General features: G+C 39.0%; 1 long non-coding RNA gene across 1 annotated transcript in view; it reads right to left on the bottom strand.

The window, feature by feature from the left end:
* The window catches only part of LOC122225813, a 40,819-nt gene extending 29,215 nt beyond the window's left edge, over window positions 1-11,604 (bottom strand). Inside the window, exon 1 of the long non-coding RNA XR_006205368.1 lies at window positions 11,478-11,604. This is a non-coding gene — a long non-coding RNA (uncharacterized LOC122225813). The remainder of the gene's footprint in view (window positions 1-11,477) is intronic.
* Window positions 11,605-12,200: the final 596 nt, after the last annotated feature.

The following is a 12,200-nucleotide window of genomic DNA, read 5'->3' as shown; positions in this document are numbered from 1 at the left end:
TATGGTTTTGGCATAAAAACACATAGGTCAGTAGAACAGAATAGAGAGCTCAGAACTACATCCCCAAATATATGATCAAATAATTTATGACAAAGGAGACAAGAATACACAATGGGGAAAGAGTCTTTTCAATGAATCATGTTGGGAAAACTGGACAGCCACATGCAAATGAATGAAAACTGGACCACTATCTTAAACTATACACAAAAATTAATTCAAAATGGATTAAAGACTTGAATATAATACCTGAAATTATAAAACTCACAGAAGAAAACATAGGCAGTAACTTCCTTGACATTGGCTTTATCTATAATTTTTTGGGTCTGACTTCAAAAGTAAAAATAAACAAGCTTCTGCACCGCAAAGAAAACAAAGAAATGAAAAGGCAACCTACTGAACAGTAGAAAATATTTGCAAAACATATATCTGATAAGGGAATCCTACTAAAATAAATAAAGAACTCATACAAATCTATAGGACAAAAATCTGATTTAGAAATGGGAAGAATATCTGAATAGATATTTTTCCAAAGAAGACATACAGGTGGCCAACAGGCACGTACAAAGATGGTCAACATCACTAATTATCAGGAAAATGCAAATCAAAACCACAATGAGATATTACCTCACACCCACTAGCGGGGCTACTATCAATAAGACAAGAAATAACAAGTGTTTGGTGAGGATGCGCAGAAAAGGGAACCCTTGTGCACAGTTGGTGGGAATGTAAATTGGTGCAGCCACCATGGAAAACAGTATGGAGGTTCCTCAAAAAATGAAAACTACATTGATCCAGCAATTCCACTACTGTGTTTTTATCTGAAGAAAACAAAAGTACTAATTTGAAAACATATATGCAGGGGCGCCTGTGTGGCTCGGTTGGTTAAGTGTCTGACTGGCTCAGTTCATGATCTCACAGTTCGTGAGTTTGAGCCCCTGTTGGGCTCTGTGTTGACAGCAGATGGAGTGTCTCCATCTCTCTCTGCCGCTTACCCACTAGAGCGCACTCTGTCTGTCTCTCTCTCTCTCAAAAATAAACATTAAAAATTTAAAAATATATATATTGAAAAGATATATGCACCCCCTTATTTCATGCAGCATAATTTACAATAGGAAAGATATGAAAACAACCTAAATGTCTATTAATGGATGAATGGATAAAGACAGTATGGTATACATATACAATGGAATAATACTATTAGCCGTAAAAAGGAATGAAATCTTACCATTTGTAACAACATGAATAGACCTTGAGGACATTATGCTAAGTAAAAATAAGCCAGACAGAGAAAGACATATTGTATGATCTCATTTATATGTGGAATATACACAAAACAAAACAAAGGAACAAACAAACAAAAAGCTCATAGATACAGAGAACAGACTGGTGTTTGCTTAAGATGGAAGTTTCAAGATAGGTGAGGGTTGCAGGGTTGACATAGATGAAGAGGGTCAAAGGATACAAAACTTCAGTTATAAAATAAGTCATGGGCTGTAATGTACAGCATGGTGACTATAGTTAATAATACAGTGTTGCATATGAAAGTTGCAGATGGTAGATCTTAAAAGTTCACAGTCACAAGAAAAAGAGAATTTATAACTATGTATGGTGATGGGTATTAACTAGACTTACCGTGATGATAATTTCACAATATATACGTATCTAATCGTCATATTGTACCCCTGGAACAAATTAATGTTATAGCAATTTTGCATTAAAAAACACATGTATCGGGGCGCCTGGGTGGCGCAGTCGGTTAAGCGTCCGACTTCAGCCAGGTCACGATCTCGCGGTCTGTGAGTTCGAGCCCCGCGTCAGGCTCTGGGCTGATGGCTCGGAGCCTGGAGCCTGTTTCCGATTCTGTGTCTCCCTCTCTCTCTGCCCCTCCCCCGTTCATGCTCTGTCTCTCTCTGTCCCAAAAATAAATAAAAAACGTTGAAAAAAAATTAAAAAAAAAAAAAAAAAAAAAAAAAAAAAAAAAAAAAACACATGTATCCATTAGCGATGTATCCATGACTAATTGTGCTAGTTGCTGTGTAGGATTCAAGAGAAATGCATTAGTATTCTCTCTTTTATTTTGAAATTTGTGGAGACAAAGGTTACAGACTAACACAGAACAGGATAAAACCAAATATGAAAATGTACAGAGTAGAGTAAGAGCTGACAGACTAAGGAAGAATAGTTGTAAGTTCAAAATAATTAAGAATGTCTATGGTAGAGAGAGTGTTGTAGACATTCCTGGCTGCTATATAGAAATACCATTGACTGCCTGGCTCATAAACAACAAACATTTATTTCTCACAGTTCTGGATACTGGGACATCCAAGATCAAAGTGTTGGAAGATTAGCTTTCTGGTGAGGCCTCTTTTTGCTGTAACCTCACATGGTGAGGGGGCAAGGCAGCTTTCTGGCCTCTTTGATAAGGGCACTAACCCCATTCATGAAGGCTTCATCCTCATGACCCAGTCACTTCAATAAGGCCCAGCCTCAAAGTACCATCACGCTGGGAATTAGATCTTCAACATATGGATTTTAGGGGAATACAAATAAGCAGGCCATAGCAGATGGGATTTCATATAAAACCTGTGTTCTATACGAAAAAAAGTACTTCTGACCTGTTGAGATCAAGCAGAGAAATAATCCTGATTTAATGATACTAAGGGGGCACCTGGGTGTCTCAGTTGGTTAAGCATCTGACTCTTGGTTTCAGCTCAGGTCGTGATCTCACAGTTTGTGGGTTCAAGTCCCACATTGGACTCCATGCTGACAGTGTGCAGGGCCTGCTTGGGATTCTCTCTCCCTGTCTTTCTGCCCCTCCCCAACTCACACATGTGCATAAGCTTTCTCTCTCTCCCACTCAAAATAAATACATAAGCTTAAAAAAAAAAGATGCCAAGATGCTCAGAAAATATTCAGAGAAATCATATTTTATTGATCAGCAGCAATTAAAGATATTTGCTTAAAACGCTAAGCTGATATTTTGGAACAATGACTGGAGGAGGGGGAACTCTGGTTTTCATTTATTGTAAAGAATTATTTTGCCTTGGGGCACCTGGGTGGCTCAGTTGGTTGAGCGTCCAACTTTGGCTCAGGTCATAATCTCACAGTTTGTGAGTTCGAACCCCACATCAGGCTCTGTGCTGACAGCTCAGAGCCTGGAACCTGCTTTGGATTCTGTCTCCTTCTCTCTCTCTGCCCCTCCCCACTTGTGCTCTGTCTCTCTGCCTCTCAAAAATAAATAAATGTAAAAAAAACTTTTTTAAAGAATTATTTTGCCTTGAATAATTAGATTAGCTTCCCTTAAGGACCATGTGCTGCAAAAGGAAAAAGAAAAACAACAAAAAGTCAGGCGTTACACTCAGTCCATTTGCTTAAACAATGTACAAACAGCAAGGTTCACGCAGTTAATGGTAGAGACCCCTCGGTGAACAATTACGTAACATGTGTCATTGGTTCCATGAGAGGCTCTGATCCCAGCTACATTTCATCATTTTGTGGAGTGACAGAAAGCCAAGTCTCTTCAACCGTATAAAGGAAAACATGCATGGCAATAAGAGAATGGTAAAGAGAAAAGTATGCTTTTAGGAAAGCTGGGCCAACTTCTGCACCTCAAACAGATTATGTAGAGACCTATTATATGTCACATACTATTCTAGGTATTGGATATGCTGTTGTGAATAAATAAGAGGCCCTTCCCTCAGAGAGCATACATTTTAATGGAAGAAACAACCTATAAACAAATCCAGACAGAAAAAGAAAAATTCAGAGGAAAAACTACTAAGCATTAAGAACGCAGAATATAGAGGTATTGTAAAGAGTGACTGGAGAGCTGTCTTAAGAAGACTGAGTAGAAAAAGTCCTCTCTGATGAAGTTACATTTGTGTTAAGACCTAAACGATGGGGAGCACCTGGGTGGCTCAAGCTGTTGAGTGCCAGACTTGATTTCAGCTCAGGTCATGATCCCAGGGTTGTGGGATTGAGCCCCGTATCAAGCTCTGTGCCGAGTGTGGAGCGTGCTTACAATTCTCTCTCTCTCTCTCTCTCTCTCTCTCTCTCTCTCTGTTTCTCTCTCTCTCTCTCTCTCTCTCAGTCTCCCCCCCCCCGTCCTTCTTTCCCATGTGCATTCTCTATCTCTCTAAAAAGTAATAAATAAGTAAGTAAGTAAAACAGAAAAGAAAAGAAAAGAAAAATACCTAAATGATGGAAAGAGCCACTGTGGTGTTACTGAGGGGAGCATATCCCAAGCAGAAGGAAAGCAGTTGTTGTCTTTAGTTATTCATTAATAATTCTTTCAATATGCAAGCAAGCAAAACAACACAAGTACATTTATCAAGCCGTTACTATGCCCATGCATTGTTCTAAAGAATACAAAAGCAATTATTAAAAAAAAAGTCATCAAGAAATCAGAGTTGAATGGAAGGAAATGGAAATGTTTCCATACAGAGGATGGAGAAAGTGAGAGGATAAGAAAACATCAGCTTTTGTTTCCAAGTGTCAGATACTCAGAGCATTACAAATTAAAACAGATGAAGTGTTAAGGTGTATATGTTAATGAATTATAACGAGGTCCAACCACCACTTCCCTCTTCTACTTCTTCAATGGATCTTGTTTGCTTATCTGTAGAACTTGGGGAAAACTTTCTGCTCTTAATACTTATTTTTTGTTTATTTGTTTTTTGGCTTGCCTTTATCAGTGTCCTTTAAGTATAGCTTCTGCACTCATATTATGCATACATTTTGATGAGTTTTGACAAATTTTACACCCACCTAGCTACTACCATAATCATGATAGTCAACAATTCAATCACCTTCTACAAACTTCCTCATCACCTTTTGTATCATTCCATCTCTACCCTGCCAGCCTCCAAGCTGCAAATTTTTCTTTTAATTTTTTTGATAAGTATTACAATTTTTTGTTGAAAATGATATAATTTGTGGATAATATATAATACAGAATAGTTATTTGATTTAAATTGTCACCTTCTGAGGAATTTCTTCTGGCAGTTAATTAACTTACCTGCACTCAAATAGCAAACTCATTGTTTCCTGCATTTTTCAGCAGCTAACAACCTTGCTCATTTCCTTGAACTTCTAGCTACTGCTTCCTGCTCTCCCCCATCCCACCCTCTTGCTTGCCCCACTGTGGATCTCCCCTAAACTTGCATAGTTTAGTGGTTAGTCAAGGATTTGGGCAGTTGATATTCACTCTTAGAAACTCATCTTCTTTGTGTCTTCCTTATTTCCAAGTCCTCCCTTCTAAATTTCCATCTGTTCTGGCAGTTCCAAGGTCTGGTCTTTAAGCTGATATCAGCTGAGTTTTCTATTGCCTGAGTTGTTCATAGACTCAGGAATTACATGGTGAAAAATGAACACACATCTCACCCACTGCAGTATTTTCTCTAAAGGTTAGTCTTGCTGTTTTCTGTCTGCTTTTTCACTAGGCTACCAGGAATCTTCCCCATGCATGTACAGTCAGGAATCATCCATGGACAGAGGCAGATGTTATATCCAAATCTGGGGATCTAGCCCTTTATGTGGCCCTCTTGCTTTCAGAATATAACCTGCAAATTTCCAGCTGCTCTTCCAGCCCTGACCTCACTTCTCTACCACTCCAGCCCCACAATGATTTTTTAAATGGAGAGAATGGCTTTAGAACTGGTTCGGTGATGCTGGCTACAAGGATTTTGAGGAGCATGTTAGAAAAGGTCTATATTGCAGTGAATAAATTGACATCAGACTTAGAGTATACAGCCAGTTAAAGATGAAAAGGAAGTGCTGAGCCGATTATTAGAAACTGGAGGAAGGATGATCCTTATAACTTTATGGCTGAAAGGTTAGCAACATTCTCATCTGAAGTCATTGTAGAGGACACAAAGAAAAATGGATACTTCGTAGAAAAATGTTGAAGATGCTGCCTAGCTTTTTGTCACTGCTTATGGTAAAATGAGACAGGAGAGACATAAATTGAGGGAAGGATAGTTAAATAAAGAGGACCCAGGACTTGACAGTTTAGAAAATTCTCCATCTTTCTAGATGACAAAAGATGCTAAAATTAAGAAATAACTTTTAAGCAAAGTTCAAACCCAGGTCACAGCCAGAAAAAAAAATATTACCTAATGATGAAGGAAAAACTGCCTAAACTACAAATGTATCAGGGGTGATACTTCAGAGTAAAATTTAATCACAAAAGCCCTTGAAAAAGTGTAAGAATGGGGTACACCTCATAAGTCCTCTCAAACAAAACTAATCTGTCTATAGGAAGCTGTTATGGGCTGTATAGTGTCCCCTTCAAAACTCCTGTCTTGAAGTTCTAACCCCCAGTATATCAGAATGTGGCTATTTGAGGAGATAGGGCCTTTAAAGAGGTGACCAAGTTTAAATGAGGCCATAGGGTGGGTCCTGATCCGATATAACTGGTGTCCTTACAAGAAGAGGAGAATAGGACACATGGTTACACATGTACATAGACAAAAGACCATGTGAGGACACAGGCAAGATGGCTGTCTGCAAGCCAAAGAGAGAGGCTTCAAGAGAAACCAGACTTACTGACACCTTTATCTTGGACTTCCAGCCTCCAGAACTATGGGAAAATAAATCTGTGTTGTTTAAGCAACCTCTTATGTGGTATTTTGTTATGGTACCCCTAGCTGACCAATAAAGAAGTTTAAGGGACTTGTCCCTCAGCTGCCTCTATAGGAGGCAAAATTAGAGAAAGTTTTATGACAATGCAATTTGTGTTTTTTTACTTCTGTCTCGTAAACTCGAATGGTATCCACAGGAAGTTTTTGAGCAAAGTATATCAGCAAAACACTAACATCGTGGTGGCATGGGACAGAAATGGGACAAAATGACAAGGCTTGTTTGGACCTTTAAAATCCTACAGGCCAAAAAAAACAGTCTGAGAATACTATTTAGCCACAAACATGTACTACCTTTAATGAAAAATGAGGTATGAATCAAAAGGCACAACAGAAAGCGCAGACAGAGAAGAAGAGAGCCATGGAGAATTACTCTCAGGCCTTGAGACCTAATCAGATAGTTGCCAACATTTGCCTTGGCTGAATTTCAAAATTTTTATCAGTGACTACTTTTTGCTTCTTATATCTTCAGTTTTTGAACTGGAATGTCTATGGATTATCCTATGCCTGTCCCACTACTGTATGAGTGCTTGTGTGACAAAATTTGTCTCTAATTTTATAAAGCAACAGAATGAAAAGAATTGTACTTGAGGTCTTGAACTTATGGCACTGTATCTGAGGAGCTTCATCATATCTCCATACAGGTCAGATAGTGAGATTCTGGACTTTAAGCTGGTGACATAATGTGATACAATTTTTCGGGAACTTGAGAACACATAAATGTGTACTTAATATGGAAGGGATATAAATTATTGGGGGTCAGAGGGTAGATTGTAGAAGGCATCCTCTAAGATATATCCCAATAAGCACCCCCACACACACCTGCTATGGTATTCACACCCTGTAGAATCCCCTTCCCTTCATATTAGGCTGGCTTAATGACTTTCTTTTTTTTAATTTATTTAAAATTCGTTAATGTTTTTTTTTTTTTTTTTTTCGAGAGAGAGAGGACAGGGGAGGGACAGAGAGAGGGGGGACAGAGTATCCAAAGCAGGCTCTGCAGTCATGGCAGACAGCCTGATGTGGGGCTCGAACTCATGACTCATGAGATCATGACCTGAGCCAAAGTCAGATGCTTAACTAACTGAACCACCCAGGTACCCGTTAATGACTTTCTTCTAATGAATAAAATATGGCAAAAATGTTGGAATGTCCCTTCTGAGATTGGCTCTCAAGAAAACTGTCTTTTCTCCTGCTGGCCTGTCTTGCTTTCTCTCTCTCTTATTCTAATGAACACACAGCTGGTGTGTGTGTTGCCCAATGGAGGGGACATATGGCAACCAATGGAGGGAGATTTCTGGCCAACAGCCAAGGAGGAAGTGCAACCCTCCGGTCAACAGCAGTAAGGAACTGAATCCTGCTCTCAACCATGTAAGTGATCTTGGAAGTAAATCCTCCCTTAGTCAAGACTTTGGATGAGACAGCAGCTCTGGCTGATACTTTGATTACAGATATGTGAACTACCTTGAGGCAGAGTCACCCAAATTCTTGATGCACAGAAACTGAGATAACAAATCTTTTTTTTTAAGCTACTAAATTCTGGGTTCACTTTTTAAACCTCAACAGGTAAATAGTACAATGTATGGTTTGTTTTTAGCAAATGGAATACGAAAGAAGTGGGACTGTGACACCCAAAGTCTCAATCAAATGAACTCATGTCGCTTTTGCCTTCCTCACACACACACAAAAAAACATTGCTTTTAGAATTCTGAGTCACCATGTTAAAATTCTGATCGTTCTGAATCTGAATAAAATTCTGATTGTGCTATGAGGAAACCCAGACTTCATACAGGCAGGTACTCAGTCAAAGCTAAACCCAGCCATCCAGTCATCCTAGCCCAGGAACCAGACGTGGCTGAGAAATCCTCCCCAAATAGTGAGTCAACCCCATTTATTCAAAATTGCCAAAAGCTAGTGCAACACACAGTGAAAAAAAAAGCCATTTCTGTTCTGTTTGAATTCATTAGTATAATAAAAGTTTAGTTTTATTGCACTACATTTGGAAGCAACTTTCCACATTCCCTACTCTCCAGTAGGTAGCTATGGGTCTGGCAAATGCTGTTTTCTCTCTACTGATTAATAAAGACCATCAAGGGGTGCCCTGGTGACTCAGTCAGTTAAGCAGCTGACTAGTGATTTCGACTAAGGTCATGATCTCACCGTTTGGGAGTTTGAGCCTTGCATCTGGCTCTGTGCTGACAGCATTGGAGCCTCCTTGGAATTCTACCTCACTCTCTGCCCCTCCTTTCCTGGCTTGTGTTCTGTCTCTCTCAAAATAAATCAATAAACACTTAAAAAAAATAAAGACCATCAAAAGCAGTTTGCTGTCTACTGGGAGGTCTACAATGCATCCCAATCATCCCAATCATGTCAAAATCAACTTTCCTGCCTTCATCGCCAACTCATTACACAGTATATCACCCTGATCTATTACAGTGGGGACATGATGCTGAGTGGAATTAGTGAACAAGAGGTTCACTACTAGACATTTTGGTCCAGCACATACATGGAAGGGGCGAGGAATAAATCCTATAAGAATTCAAAGATCTGCCTCTTCTGTGATCTGGGGCATGGTGAGTTATCCCTTCCAAGGTGAAGGATAAGTTTCTTCATCTGACAATTCCACAACTAAGAAACATGTTGTCTGGTGGAACTCTTCAGAGGGGGTATACTATTTACCACGCCCCCAAAGACTTCCAGCTTTGAGTGGGTTTCTGAATATTTGTATCTTCTCAAAATTCATATGTTGAAATCCTGATGTCCAATGTGATAGTATTAAAAATGAGCCCTTTTGATAGATGGTTAGGTCGTGACGGTGGAACCCTCATGAATGGGATTGGTATCTTTATGAAAGACCCCATAGAGCTTCTTAGCCCCCTTTACCATGTGAGGTCACAGTAAGAAGTCAGCAGTCTACAACCCAAAAGAGGGCCTTCGCCAGAACCTGGGCATGCTGGCACCATGATCTTGGACTTGTGGCCTCCTGAACTGTGAGAAATTAGTTTCCATTGTTTACAAGCCATCAGTCTCTGGTATTTTTGTTATAGCAGCCCAAATGAACTATATCAGGCTCAGAAAAGGACAGGTTCTGGAACAGGTCCAGGATGCTTTGTAGACTGCTCTAATGCTTAGCCTATGTGGCTAAACAGATCCAATGGTGGTGTAGTATGTGTGGCAGATACAAAATGCTGTATAAAACCCTGATAGACACTTACAGGTGAATGTAGCACAGTCTTTTTAAATTTTAGAATAAAGCTCTCCTATTGTTGACATTTAACTGCTTCACTTAGTTTCTGGTTTTTTATGGTCCCTGTTAGAGGCTGAATGCTCAACCACTGGCCATCAAATTACCATCATTATCTAGATGTTCTGTAATAGACTAAACTATATTTGGTTGATCACAGCAGTACATAATCATCAAGTGAAAGCAGTATATAAAATGGTTCAAACAAATTCTAAAGTCATAAGTAAGTTACATGACCCAATGGCCCAGATGCCCATGACCTCTACCTACTCCTTTCCCTTTGGTTTCTTTATCTCAACCACATCTATGTCCTCACAGGGAGTTTCATGTGACTAAGTGATTCAGTAAATAATCTGGTACCTTTCATTGCTGAGTACTTAACTTGCCAAAAGCCAAGACCAATGACAAGCCCCTGACACTATTTCTCAGCACAACCAACCAACCACCTGGAGGTAGATTGGTCACACGGGATGATTTCTGTCATGAGAGGACAACACTTTTTTTCTCTTTACCTATCCAGGCTTTTCTTTTAATTTCTTCTCTTCCCATTCCTACATCATGGATTTCTCTCTTTCTTCTCTCATTTTCTCATCTCTCCACTCTCTCCTCGGTCATTCTCAGGGTATCATATTCTGTTTTTTCCCTTTGATGCCACATAGACCTCCAGCTTAAGTCATGCACTCAACACTCTAGTAAAACTGTACTTAAGATTAACAATAACTTTAGTGAATGTAAAATTTAGTTGTTATCTGTGGTTTTGTCTCAGAAATATTCAAAAGTGACCAGATCTTTCATCTTGGAATGTACTCCCTTCTTAGTTCCGTTTATGTTACTAATAAAAGGACACTTTCTTTTTCTCCAGTCTCTTTTGTAGACTGCTCCCCCACTGCTTGCTTTTTAAACTTACCTCTTTTAGGCTTGATTCAAGGCGTGCTTCTTTTTCCCAAGACAGTAATAATAGCCATTAAGTTTACAGGTTCTAGATTCAGACTGTGTGGATTTAAAAATAGCCTCTACCATTTACTAACTGTGTAGCCATGGAATAATTGCATAACCCTTCAAAATCATGATTTTTGTTCTTTAAATGGGGTATAATAACATTACCTATTTCTCAGAGTTCTTGGAAAGATTAAACAAGATAAGTCATGTAAAGTGCTTAGCACCTTCCTGGAATCCAGCTAATAGTCAATAAATGTTAACTATATTTATCCATTCATTGCTAAATATTCTTTATAGGTAATCTCATCTATTCCAGCAGCAATATATAACATGTATATGCTAATGATTTCCAACTTAAAGCTCTCCTTACAGTTTCTCCAAACAAAATTGTCCGGTCATCCTTTTCATTTTTTCTCTTTTTATACATAATATCAATCAGTGCCATTTTTCCCTCTCAAAATCTGTCTCAAATCTGTCTACTTTCCATTTTTAGAGGACTAGCCAATTTCAAGTCATCATTATTTTTTGCCTTAACTGCTGAAATAGCCTCATTATTGACATTTCTCTTTCATGCTTCTCCCATCAGATCTTTTGTCCTTAGAGAAGTCAGAATAATAAGTTTAAAACAAATCATATTAAGATGCTCTACTACTTACAGTCTTCCAATGATTTCCCATTGTGGTTTATATAAAACTCAAATGCTTTGAAATGACAGTCAAAAGTATACATGACTTAGTGGCCCTACCTACGCCTCTAACTTCTTTTTCAGTCACTTTACCTTCTGCTCAGTACATCTCAGGCAAATGGAATATCGGCCTCTTAAAATTCTAACTGTTTTGTTTTTTTTTCTGTTCCGTTCATTATTTTTGCCACTGCCTACAATGTGTACTTTGTCTTTCTCCAGATAATTCTTTCTCATTGTCCCAAATGCACCTCACTGTACCTAGTGGTTTTCTGGATGCCTTCAATTAGTGTAGTGAGGATCCTCTTGACAATAAGGTTTCATATTGACATTTAAGGACTATTTTCTTAAAGGAAAATAAATAAATTCCCAAGTTAGTGAATAACTTGTCTGGATCAGGATACATGGTTCTCTCTGTTTCTTCTATCATTGTGAGCTTCATTTTTCATTATGCTTACAGCCCTAATAGCTGTATGTCATTGTTTTTAGTCTTTATACGTGGGCTGAGAAATTCAGTCTGTGCTCAGGGCCCCAGTGCATGTGACTGTCTCCTCTAAAATTACATAGAAGGTTGGGGCACCTGGGTGGCTCAGTCAGTTAAGTGTCCTACTTCGGCTGAGGTCGTGATTTCACTGTTTGTGAGTTCAAGCCCCACATCGGGCTCTCTGCTCTCTTCACAGAGCCTTCTTTGGATCCT

Source organism: Panthera leo, chromosome C1, assembly GCF_018350215.1.
Source record: "Panthera leo isolate Ple1 chromosome C1, P.leo_Ple1_pat1.1, whole genome shotgun sequence".
Taxonomy (NCBI): Eukaryota; Metazoa; Chordata; class Mammalia; order Carnivora; family Felidae; genus Panthera; species Panthera leo.
Note: the sequence above shows the minus strand (reverse complement) of the source record. Positions and strands in the feature narration are given on the sequence as shown.